At 45.4% G+C, this 12,352-nt stretch overlaps 1 protein-coding gene across 1 annotated transcript in view; it reads right to left on the bottom strand.

Annotated features, from left to right (window-relative positions):
- Positions 1–12,352, bottom strand: part of ZDHHC13 (zDHHC palmitoyltransferase 13) — a 184,324-nt gene that overhangs the window by 53,330 nt on the left and 118,642 nt on the right. Inside the window, exon 7 of the mRNA XM_081533725.1 lies at positions 11,525–11,704. The gene's annotated coding sequence lies outside the window, so the exon portion shown is untranslated. The remainder of the gene's footprint in view (positions 1–11,524; positions 11,705–12,352) is intronic.

Here is a 12,352-nt window from a genome sequence, read left to right as displayed (position 1 = left end):
GTCAGATAGAAATGCAGGCAACTTCCCTTGAGAGCCAGTGGAGCAAGCAATCAATTTGGACACACTAGGATGAGACACTGGGCAAAGTTTCACAGAGGAGAGAGCCTTTGGGCATAGTCATTTCGCTTACCTAACAAGAGCTGTGTTTATTAATCACTTACTATGTTTCCAGAAGGAAAAACTGGAGTTCAGACTGATTCCATAAACCACAAATCACTCAGCTGGTAAGTGGTAGAGAAAAGATTCTAACCTATGTCTTTAACCGCAAACTGATTTGGTAGAAGTGGTTTGGTTGTTTCACTTTCAAATTCACTTTTTTTTTTAAAATGCCTCTGCTGAGCTACTTCAGACTGGGATGGGTATATCTATAGCTAGGGGCTGAAGGAAAGCAAACCCGTGAGGCCTCGAAATGCCATCCCTACCTCTCATCTTTGAAAATGCCTCTGGCTTAGCTTGTTGACATAGCACTGGAGAATAGCCTAATGGTAGGGGACATGTTCCTGGAGCAGACCATCTGGGCCCGAATCCCAGCACCACCACTAAGTTGTCATATGACCTTGGGCAAGTTGCTCAATCTCTTTGTGTTTCAGTTTCCTAATCTGTAAAATATAAAAATGGTAAAATAATAGTACTTACTTCACAGGGCTGTTAGGAGAATTAAATGAGCCATTGTACGTAAAATACTGAGAGGAGTGCATGGAACCTAATAGGCACTGTATATGGGTTAGCTGCTGCTGTCATTGTCACTGTCCTCCTCAGCAGTGGGTGGTGGAGAGAGTACCAAATGGATCAGCTGGATGTGGCCATGTAAAGGTCTGAGGACACACACTCAGCAGACCTGGCTTCTAGTCCAAAGTTTGCCATTATTTACCGTCTATATTAGTTGGCTTAGAGCTGCCATAACAAAATACCACAGGCTGCCTGGTTTAAACAGCAGATATTTATTTTTCTCACAATTCTAGAGACAAGAATCTAAGATTACGGTGTCAGTGGGGTCATTTCTTCTAAGGCCTCTCTCCTTGGATTCAGATGGCTATCTCCTTCCTGTGTCTTCACATTCCCTCTGTGCCTGTTATTTGCACCCTATCTCCTCTTCTTATAAGGGCACTAGTCATAATGGATTAGGGCCTTAAAATGACCTCATTTGAACTTCTCTCTTTAAAGACTACTTCCAAATTCAGTCACATTCTAAGGTACTAGGAGTTAAGACTCCAATATATAAATTGGGGGGAGGGGCAAAATGCAGCCCATAACACTGTGACCAGTTCAGTTCATTTCTGTTCAGTTCAGTCACTCAATCACGTCTGACTCTGTGCGACCCCATGGACTACAGCACGCCAGGCGTCCCTGTCCATCACGAAATCCCAGAGCTTCCTCAAACTCACGTGCATCGAGTCAGTGATGCCATCCAATCACCTCATCCTCTGTCGTCCCCTTCTCTTTCTGCCTTCAATCTTTCCCAGCATCAGGGTCTTTTCCAATGAGTCAGTTCTTTACATCAGATGGCCAAAGTATTGGAGTTTCAGCTCAGCATCAGTCCTTCCAATGACTACTCAGGACTGATCTCCTTTATGATGGACTGGTTTGGTCTCCTTGCAATCCAAGGGACTCTCAAGAGTCTTCTGCAACACCACAGTTCAAAAGCACCAATTCTTCGGCGCTCAGCTTTCTTTATAGTCCAACTCTCACATCCATACATGGCTACTGGAAAAACCATAGCTTTGACTAGATGGACCTTTGTTGGCAAAGTAAAGTCTCTGCTTTTTTACTATGCTGTCCAGGTTGGTCACAGCTTTTCTTCCAAGGAGCAAGCGTCTTTTAATTTCATGACTACAGTCACCATCTGCAGTGATTCTGGAGCCCCCAGAAATAAAGTCTGTCCCTGTTTCCATTGTTCCCCATCTATTTACCATCATTCATGGGACCAGATGATGCTGAGTTTTCCAACTTTGCTGGCATATTGAGTGCAGTACTTTCACAGCATCATCTTTTAGGATTTGAAATAGCTCAACTGGAATTCTATCACCTCCACTAGCTTTGTTCATAGTGATGCTTCCTAAGGCCCACTTGATTTCGCATTCCAGGATGCCTGGCTCTAGGTGAGTGATCACACCATCCTAGTTATCTGGGTCCTAAGATCTTTTTTGTATAGTTCTTCTGTGTATTCTTGCCACCTCTTCTTAATATCTTCTGCTTCTGTTAGGTCCACACCATTTCTGTCCTTTATTGTGCCCATCCTTGCATGAAATATTTCCTTGGTATCTCTAGTTTTCTTGAAGAGGTCTCTAGTCTTTCCCATTCTGTTATTTTCCTCTATTTCTTTGCACTGATCCCTGAGGAAGGCTTTCTTATCTCTCCTTGCTATTCTTTGGAACTCAACATTCAAATGGGTATATCTTTCCTTTTCTCCTTTGCCTTTAGCTTCTCTTCTTTTCTCAGCTATTTGTAAGGCCTTCTCAGACAACCATTTTGCTTTTTTGTATTTCTTTTTCTTGGGGATGGTCTTGATCACTGCCTCCTATACAATGTCAGAACCTCTGTCCATAGTTCTTCAGGCACTCTATCAGATCTAATCCCTTGAATCTATTTGTCACTTCCACTGTATAATTGTAAGGGATTTTTTTTTTTAGGTCATACCTGAATGGTCTAGTGGTTTTCCCTACTTTCTTCAATTTCAATCAGAATTTGGCAATAAGGAGTTCACGATCTGAGCCACAGTCAGCTCCCGGTCTTGTTTTTGCTGACTGTATAGAGCTTCTCCATCTTTGGCTGCAAACAATATGTTGTCAAAGTAGCTCAGTTGTGTCCAACTCTTTATGACCACATGGACTCTACAGTCCATGGAATTCTCCAGGCCAGAATAATGGAGTGGGTAATCCTTTCCCATCTCCAGGAGATCTAATCAAAGAATATAATCAATCTGATTTCAGTATTGACCATCTGGTGATGTCCATGTGTAGAGTCGTCTCTTGTGTTGTTGGAAGAGGGTGTTTGCTATGACCAGTGCATTCTCTTGGCAAAACTCTGTTACCCTTTACCCTGCTTCATTTTGTACTCCAAGGCAAAATTTTCCTGTTACTCCAGATGTTTCTTGACTTCCTACTTTTGCATTCTAGTCCCCTATGATGAAAAGGACATCTTTTTGGGGTGTTAGTTCTAGAAGGTCTTCTAGGTCTTCATAGAACCATTCAACTTTAGTTACTTCAGCATTACTGGTCGGGGCATAGACTTGGATTACTGTGATATTGAATGGTTTGCCTTGGAAACGAACAGAGATCATTCTGTCGTTTTTGAGATTGCACCCAAGTACTGCATTTTCAACTCTTTTGTTGACTATGAGGGCTATTCCATTTCTTCTAAGGGATTCTTGCCCACAGTAGTAGATATAATAGTCATCTGAGTTAAATTCGCCCATTCCAGTCTATTTTAGTTCGCTGATTCCTAAAATGTCAATGTTCACTCTTGCCATCTCCTGTATGACCTCTTCCAAGTTACCTTGATTCATGGACCTAACATTCCAGGTTCTTATGCAATATTGTTCTTTACAGCATTGGACTTTACTTCCATCACCAGTCACATCCACAGCTGGGTGTTGTTTTTGCTTTGGCTCCATCTCTTCATTCTTTCTGGTGTTATTTCTCCACTCTTCTCCAGTAGCATATTGGGCACCCACCAATCTTGGGAGTTCAGCTTTCAGTGTCATATCTTTTTGCCTCTTCATACTGTTCATGGGGTTCTCAAGGCAAGAATACTGAAGTGGTTTTCCAGTGCCTTCTCCAGTGGACCACATTTTGTCAGAACTCTCCACCATGACTCGTCTAGGGTGACCCTACATAGCATGGCTCATAGTTTCATTGAATTAGACAAGGCAAGTTTGCCTGCAAGAACTCCAAAATCACAACTCGCTGCTGAACAACCATTGACAGGAGAATGTTGGATCCCACCAAAAAAAGATACCCCACGTCCAAGGGCAAAGGCGAAGCCCCAGCAAGATGGTAGGAGGGGCAAAATTGCCTTTAGAATCAAACCCCATACCCACCAAAGATGCTCAGAAGACTCAAACAAAACCTTGTGTGCACCAGGAGACTCCACAGAGACTGAACCAGACCTGCCTTTGAGGGTTTGAGTGTCTCCTGTGGAGGTACAGGTCAGCAGTTGCCTGCTGTAGGGGCAGGGGCTCTGGGTGCAGCAGTCCTGGGTGTGACATAAACCTTCTTGGAGGAGGTAGCCATTAACCCCACCATAGAGCCACTGAGCGGACGACGCACAAACTGTAGAACAGTTATACCAAACAAATTCTCACACTGTTAAGAAAGTTCTAGGACCCACAACAGATTTCCCAACCTGGGGCTCTGGCAAAGGGACAGAGAACCCCTAGGGAATTTGACTTTGGAGGCCAGTGGGATTTGATTACAGAACTTGCACAGGACTGGGAAAACAGACTCTTGGAAAGCACAAACAAAACCTTGTGCGCACCAGGACCCAGGAGAAATGTGCAGTGACCCCACAAGAGACTGACCCAGGCTTGCCTGTGAGTGTCCAGGAGTCTCCGGCAGAGGTGTGGGTCAGCGGTGGCCTGCCTCAGTGTCGGGAGAACTGAGTGTGGGAGTGCGTGCACGGGACCTTTTGAAGGAGGTCGCCATTACCTTCATTACCTCCACCATAGTTTGGTCTCCAGTCAAACAGGAAAGGAACACAGCCCCGCCCATCAACAGAAAATTGGATTAAAGATTTACTGAGCATGGCCTCACCCATCAGAACAAGACCCAGTTTCCCCCACAGTCAGTCTCTCCCATCAGGAAGCTTCCATAAGCCTCTTATCCTTATCAGTCAGAGAGAATAACACTGTGTGACCCTGGGAAAATCCCTCTCCCTCTCTGTGACAGTTTCCTCATCTGTAAAATGGGTCTGAGAGCAACAGTGGGAACACTAACCCTAATTTTGACAGTCCCCCCCAGTTTTGATCAGGTGATATCTCCAGCTGAGACTAAGCTCTACCTCTCCAATCCCCATAACATGTTTTTAAAACCTCTTTCATTTTTAAAAAACACTCCTTTAAGTATATGGTAGTATTTCCTTATGGGATCTTCTGGGCCAGATACTTTCTCTCTCTTTTTTTTTTTGGCTGCATTGGTTTTTAGTTGGAGCATGCCAGATCTTCATTGTGGAAGGCAATGGCTTCTTTCTAGTTGCAGCCTGTGGGCTTAGTTGCCCCAGGGCATGTGGGATTTTAGTTCCCCGACCAGGGATCGAACCAGTGTCCCCTGCATTGGAAGGTGGATTCTTAACCACTGGACCACCAGGGAGATCCCTTTAATCTCTTTTAGATGACACTCCTTCTCTCATTCTGCAAATATATATTGGGTCCCTACTACAGACCAGAAGAACTGCACAAAAAAGATCTTCATGACCCAGATAATCACGATGGTGTGATCACTCACCTAGAGCCAGACATCCTGGAATGTGAAGTCAAGTGGGCCTTAGAAAGCATCACTACAAACAAAGCTAGTGGAGGTGATGGAATTCCAGTTGAGCTATTTCAAATCCTCAAAGATGATGCTGTGAAAGTGCTACACTCGATATGCCAGGAAATCTGGAAAACTCAGCAGTGGCCACAGGACTGGAAACGGTCAGTTTTCATTCCAATCCCAAAGAAGGGCAATGCTAAAGAATGTTCAAACTACTGTACAATTGAACCCATTTCACATGCTAGCAAGGTAATGCTCAAAATCCTTCAAGCTAGGCTTTAATAGTACATGAACTAAGAACTTCCAGATGTACAAGCTAGATTTAGAAAAGGCAGAGGAACCAGAGATCAAATTGCTACCATCCACTAAAGCAAGGGAATTCCAGAAAAACGTCTACTCCTACTTTATTGACTACACTAAAGCCTTCAACCCTGTGGATCACAACAAACCATGGAAAATTCGTAAAGAAATGGGAATACCAGACCACTTTACTTACCTCCTGAGAAACCTGTATGCAGGTCAAGGAGCAACAGTTAGAACCAGACATGCAACAACAAATTGGTTCCAAATTGGGAAACGAGTACGTCAAGACTGTATATTGTCACCCTTCTTATTTAACTTACATGCAGAGTATGTCATGGGAAATGCCGGGCTGGATGAAGCACAAGCGGGAATCAAGATTGACAGGAGAAATATCAACAACCTCAGATATGCAGTTGACACCACCCTTATGGCAGAAAGAAGAGGAACTAAAGAGCCTCTTGATGAAAGTGAAAGAGGAGAGTGAAAAAGCTGACTTAAAACTCAACATTCAAAAAACTAAGATCATGGCATCCGGTCCCATCACTTCATGGCAAATAGATGGGGAAACAATTGAAACAGTGACAGACTTTATTTTCTTGGGCTCCAAAATCACTGCAGACAGTAATCACAGTCATGAAATTAAAAGACACTTGCTCCTTGGAAGAAAAGCTGTGACAAACCTAGACAGCATATTAAAAGCAGAGACATCACTTTGCTGACAAAGGTCCATCTAGTCAAAGCTATGGTTTTTCCAGTGGTCATGTATGGATGTGAGAGTTGGACTATAAAGAAAGCTGAGTGCTGAAGAATCGATGCTTTTAAACTGTGGTGTTGGAGAAGACTCTTGGGAGTCCCTTGGACTGCAAGGAGATCCAACTAGTCCATCCTAAAGGAAATCAGTCCTGAATATTCATTGGAAGGACTGATGCTGAAGCAGAAACTCCAGTACTTTGGCCACCTGATGTGAAGAACTGACTCACTAGAAAAGACTCTGATGCTGGGAAAGATTGAAGGCAGGAGGAGAAGGGGCAACAGAGGATGAGATGGTTAGATGGCATCACCAATTCAGTGGACATGAGTTTGAGCATACTCAGGGAGATAGTGAAGGACCAGGAAGCCTGGCATGCAGCAGTCCATGGGATTGCATAGTAGGACATGACTGAGCGACTGAACAACAACGACTACAGATTAGGCACCATTTAGAGCTGGAGATTCAGTATGGAGCAAGACCAAAATGCTATCCCTTGGCTTCCTGGGGCTTACTGTCTAGCAGCAAGAGACAGACTTTAATCAAATGGACTCACAGACACTGCCCTCTTAGAGTTAGCCTTGCAGTCCTTGGGTAGACCCTCTACTTGGCCATGGGCTTCTGGCACTCATTGTCTTTACGTCCCTCACCATGCTTTGCACCAGGTCTGGCATGTGCTGAAGCCTATAAAAGAAGTGCTGTCCAAACAAATGAACTGATGAATGAATACAGCTCAAGTGATGGTTTTCAAAATGAAATCAAAAGTTGTTCAACTTCATAAATCACTCTAAGAAGTGATGACTGCACAATGCTTAACAATTCTTGGCTTTGAAAAAAATTTCCACATTATGGTTTGGTAATCCTCACTGCCACACTATGGGCACCAACTGACTTCATTCTGACTCAACTTTTAAATCCGGCCTTCTCGTTTCTTCCATAGCCCTGAAAAGGACGGGGCAATTTTTTTGAAACAGGGGCTCATTGTAATCATTTCAATGCTGGCACCAAAGTGACCCTTTGCAATGTCAATAACAACAGAAAAAAAACCAACCAAACAAACAGAAAAACCCACACATTTGTTAGCACAGATATTCCCACAGACACCAGTTAGGAATCCCCAGTCCTCTCTGGTACCAGGCCAGCAGGGCTGGAGTGAGGAGGAGTATTTGCTAGGAACACTTCAGGCAACAAATGTTTATTGAGTTCCTAGTATGTGCCAGACACAGGCTAAAACATATGAGGATAGTGGTGAACAGTACAATCGCTGCTTTTCTGGAGTTCAAGTATTTTGGAGAGGGCAAATACTGATAGAGGCAAATAAACAGACTTTTAAAAAAAAAGAAGAAGAAGTGAAACGATAAGTGCTAACAAGGAAAAGTACCAAGAATATAACCTAGGGACCTGCTTTAGCCTGGGAGGGGGGCCTGGGAGGGGGTCGGGGGTGGGGCGTGGGCATAGGGTAGGGTAGGGTAGGATAGAGGGTGGTTTTCATAATTCATAAACTAGCTCAAAGGACTTTTCTAACTTCCTCTGTTTATAAATGGGGAGACTCGGGCTTGGGGAGGGAAGTGACTTGAGCAAGATCACCCTGCAAGTTACTGATGGAGATAGGATTAGGGCAACTCTCCTGACCCATCACGGCTATCTCACCAGCCCTTGGCAGTCTCAGCTTTCTAAGTACCACCAATCTCACAGATTTTCAGCACTGGGGGTTGAGGGACAGGGCAGGGATTGCTTAGAAGTCTTGCTCGATTACGTGTCTTCTATCTGTGAAAAACCTTCACAGTTAAAAACTGAAAGTGATTCTTTCACTTCCTTTTATATACTATTTATCAAGATCTGGTGATGAGGTACCCTAAAAACCTCAGTTAATATGATCTGGGTTAGGAGGACATGGTACACATCTTATATTTTACTTGCCAGATTAACCAGATTCATACAGGTGTGTGTGTATGTGTGTGTGGGGGCGGGGAGGGGTAGAGAGAGGAAGAGAAAGAAGGTGAAGCAGGAAGTATATTTTGCTGGTTGCTGTTTTGAGTCTTAGTCACCTGATTGCAGTCCCACATTTGAATACCTGCTCCTAAGGAAAATGTTCTGGTTGTATCCAAATCATGACAGCAACACTCAGGATTAGGTAATACATCTACCTTGACTCTAGGGTAGCAAGAACCCCTGCTCTACCTTCTATATTCATCCATAAGAGCTCTGTACTTGTTGCTTTACATATCCACCTCCCCTAGCCTCTGTGCTCCTAGAATACACTTAAACATCACTTCGTGAGGAAAGCCAATTGCCCCCAGGGGCATCAGGCTAGAGCTTATGGAAGAGACCTTACCACTCTCATCTGCAAAATGGGACTAGTAATAAAACCTACTCCACAGAGTAGTTGTAGGGATTAAATTAACGAATGTATGAAATGTGCATATAATAAGTACTGTATAAATGTTGGATGTTACTAGGTACAAAGGAAACTGAGAAAACCTGAGATTATAGGGAAAACTCAGCCTAAACAATGATCATGACCCAACTCTGGAATATTCCTGACTTCATAGCAAATATGATCAAGGTTCTCCCAGCCAGTATTTACTCCTTGTTTCAAAAAGGACATTGGGTTGTGCCATTTGATAGAACTGTCCTCCTCTTTCCTTCACCTCCCTGTTCTGCACACTAAACTATTTACGTTAGTGAGAAAAGCTACATTTCCCTCAGCTGTGCCTTCCCTAGAGGACAAGACACTAGTTAAATCTGCTGTTAGCTGCTGCCTGTCGGCTCTGATTATAGTGACAGAGTGGTGTCCATGGTAACTGGCTAAGCTGGCTTGCTCCGGTGCAAGTTGTTCAAGAATATAGAAGGGACCATAAGAGGCTGAATTGGTTGTCATCTCAGTTTCTAAATGAAAAAATTCCACACTGTGCTTTGATTGGATGGTGAATCCAGACAAAATCTGGATCTCCTAAGCAGGAGGGACTGAGTTCATTCCCAAGGCCAGTGAGTTTCTGATGAATCTGACCAGTAGAGATATGGATAGTTGGCTAGGGCGGGAGTGGGTGAGATGGTAGAAGAGGCAGAACATCAAATAAAATGATAGAAACCCTGCCACTCCCTTGAATCTTCTGTGGCTCCTTACTGCCTGCTGCCAAGTCTTTTGTGAGACTAGAGTTAAGCAGTGAGATACTCTCAAAAACTAAGGTAACCATGGTCACTATTTTCTCTCTCGTGTTTGTGCCTCTGGACATTGGTCCTCTTCTCTCTGTAGAGCAAGGTACCCTCTGCTTTCTTGTGGTTCCTGCTTCCCCATTACTTCTGCTTGCAGGTGACACTGACTCCAGCCCTGACTCTGTAAGAGTTTACAGTCCCAGCACCCACTACCTGCTTATCATCGTCTCTGTGCCTCCTCATTCAGAATTTTGAAAAAGAGAATCCATTTGGTTGTTCTTGTTCAAGGGCTTAGATGGCTCTGGGTTGCTTATCTACCCTGACCAGTTGGTGGTGATGGAGTAGCTTGTTTTTGCCATGATCATGAAGGGATTTAGCAAGGACTGTATATGGGGACAATTCACAGAGGAGGGGACATAACACCACCTGAAATTCCACGAATTAGAGATGCCTTTGTCCTTACAAGTAAACACATTCAGAAGGATGTATTGGTTTCCTAGGGCTGCCATAACAAAACACCAGACTGGGTGACTTAATTCTAGTTGTTGTTCAGTTGTTCTCATGTCTGACTCTTTGCGATGCCAGGGACTGCAGCAAGCCAGGCTTCCCTGCCCTTCACCATCTCCGGGAGTTTGCTCAAATTCATGTCCATTGAGTCAGTGATGCCATCCAACCATCTCATCCTCTGTCTGGTTTAATTCTAGAGGCAAGTCTTAAATCAGGACTGGTCCTAATTTAGGACTTTGAGGAAGTCCTAAATCAAGGCGTATGCAGGGCCATGATCTCCTTGAGCATTCTAGGAGGATTCTTCCTTGCCTCCTCCTAGCTTCTGGTAGTTGCTGGCAATTCTTATTCCTTGGTTTGTGAGCACATCAATCTCTGCCTCTTCGTGGCATTCTCTCCCTGTGTCTCTCTGTGCGTCCAAGCATCCCTCCTCTTATAAAGACATTGAATTAGGTTCTACCCTGATTCCGTATGAGCTCATCTTAACTTGACTGTCTCTACAAAGACCCCATTTCCAAATAAGGTCACATTCACAGGTGCCAGGAGTTCAGACTTCAACATACCTCACAGGGGGACATATTCAACCCACAACAGAGGGAAAATAAACAGAATTCATCCAATTCCAGTGCTTCTGTCTGAGAAAACAGCAGTTTGGGTTTGGGAACAGGCAGACATGAGCTGGAGGAAATGCTGAGATCAGGGGCACCTCTTGGAGGGAGAGGCCAGGTAGGTGGGATAAAGGACTTTGGACCACCTGGAGGCAGTGAAGGGAACTGGGTTCCTGGGTAGTGGGGAAACAAATGCATCAGGAAATGGGAGAAGATAAGATTTACTTGTTTTAAAAAGTAGTCCAGAACCGAGGGTCACAGAAATCTGGAGCCAACTCCCCATAACACCTGGGACAACATCTCTTAAATAATAGGCACTCAGAGGGCAATGGCACCCCACTCCGGTACTCTTGCCTGGAAAATCCCATGGACGGAGGAGCCTGGTAGGCTGCAGTCCATGGGGTCGCTAAGAGTCGGACACGACTGAGTGACTTCACTTTCACTTTTCCCTTTCATGCACTGGAGAAGGCAATGGCAACCCACTCCAGTATTCTTGCCTGGAGAACCCCAGGGATGGCAGGGCCTGGTGGGCTGCCGCCTATGGGGTCGCACAGAGTCAGACACGACTGAAGTGACTTAGCAGTAGCAGGAGATTTTGGTGAGAGAGGAGGTGGGGGGATGGGAGGAGCAAGAGGGCATGTGCCCTGCAAAGTCTCCGAGCATCCCCCCACACCCCAAGGCTGGAAGGACTGTCCTTGTCCACACCCCACAGCTTTACAGCTCAGCGCTTCCCTTACCGTATTGTAACTGCCCGTGCCTCCGGTCTGTGACTGTCTGAGCGAAGGGGCCGCGTCCTTTCTGTTCACTGCTGCAACCCCGGAGCCAGCGCAGAACGTACAACACGCGGGCACACAATTCCTCTTGATGATTCCATGCAGGTGAGGGAGGAAAGACTGTTAGGAGCCCCAGCCAAAGGCCTGGGCCGATGAGGTTGAGGAGGAACCGAGGAGAAAAGGCGATACATCGGAGGTTAACCCAGGGCATCACGGTTCCTAATTTCAGCTAGTCACGTGACTCGTGTCCACATTTCACACGTGCCCTGCCTCTGTCAGGACGGGTTTAGGAGCACAGCATCCCGGGTCGCCTTTGCTGTGGAGAGCAGTGGTGTAGCCCATGGCACGGGCTCTATCTCAGGCCATGGAGGCCACACATAACCCAACCAGGAACTGCCCACAGGGCTGGGATACCCCCAGGGTGGGGCACACTCAGAAAGGTGAATAGAGACCTGTGACTGAATCCAGGGCACCAGAGGCCAGGCCTCCAGCTGTGATCGGCCCCACAGAGGGTCTGAGGCAAGAGCCCCATCCCTCCCTGTTTTAGCTTCCTCCTCCACCAGCGCTGACGCCGGGCAGCCTTTAAGGGGACATGTGGGTCTGTGTGAGGAGCTGGATGAAGAGTCAAGAGGTACAGCTTTCAAGTCTTTGCTTGGCCAATTACTAGCTGAATTGCCTCTGACGAGACATGGAAGCTCAGTAGGTTTTAGTCTGCCTGAGTGTGCTAAGTCACTTGAGTCATGTCTGACTCTGTGTGACTGAATGGACTGTAGCCCGTCGGGTTCCTCTGTC

The sequence above is a fragment of the Giraffa tippelskirchi genome, chromosome 10, assembly GCF_054371585.1.
Source record: "Giraffa tippelskirchi isolate mGirTip1 chromosome 10, T2T-mGirTip1v1.2.pri, whole genome shotgun sequence".
NCBI lineage: Eukaryota > Metazoa > Chordata > Mammalia > Artiodactyla > Giraffidae > Giraffa > Giraffa tippelskirchi.
Note: the sequence above shows the minus strand (reverse complement) of the source record. Positions and strands in the feature narration are given on the sequence as shown.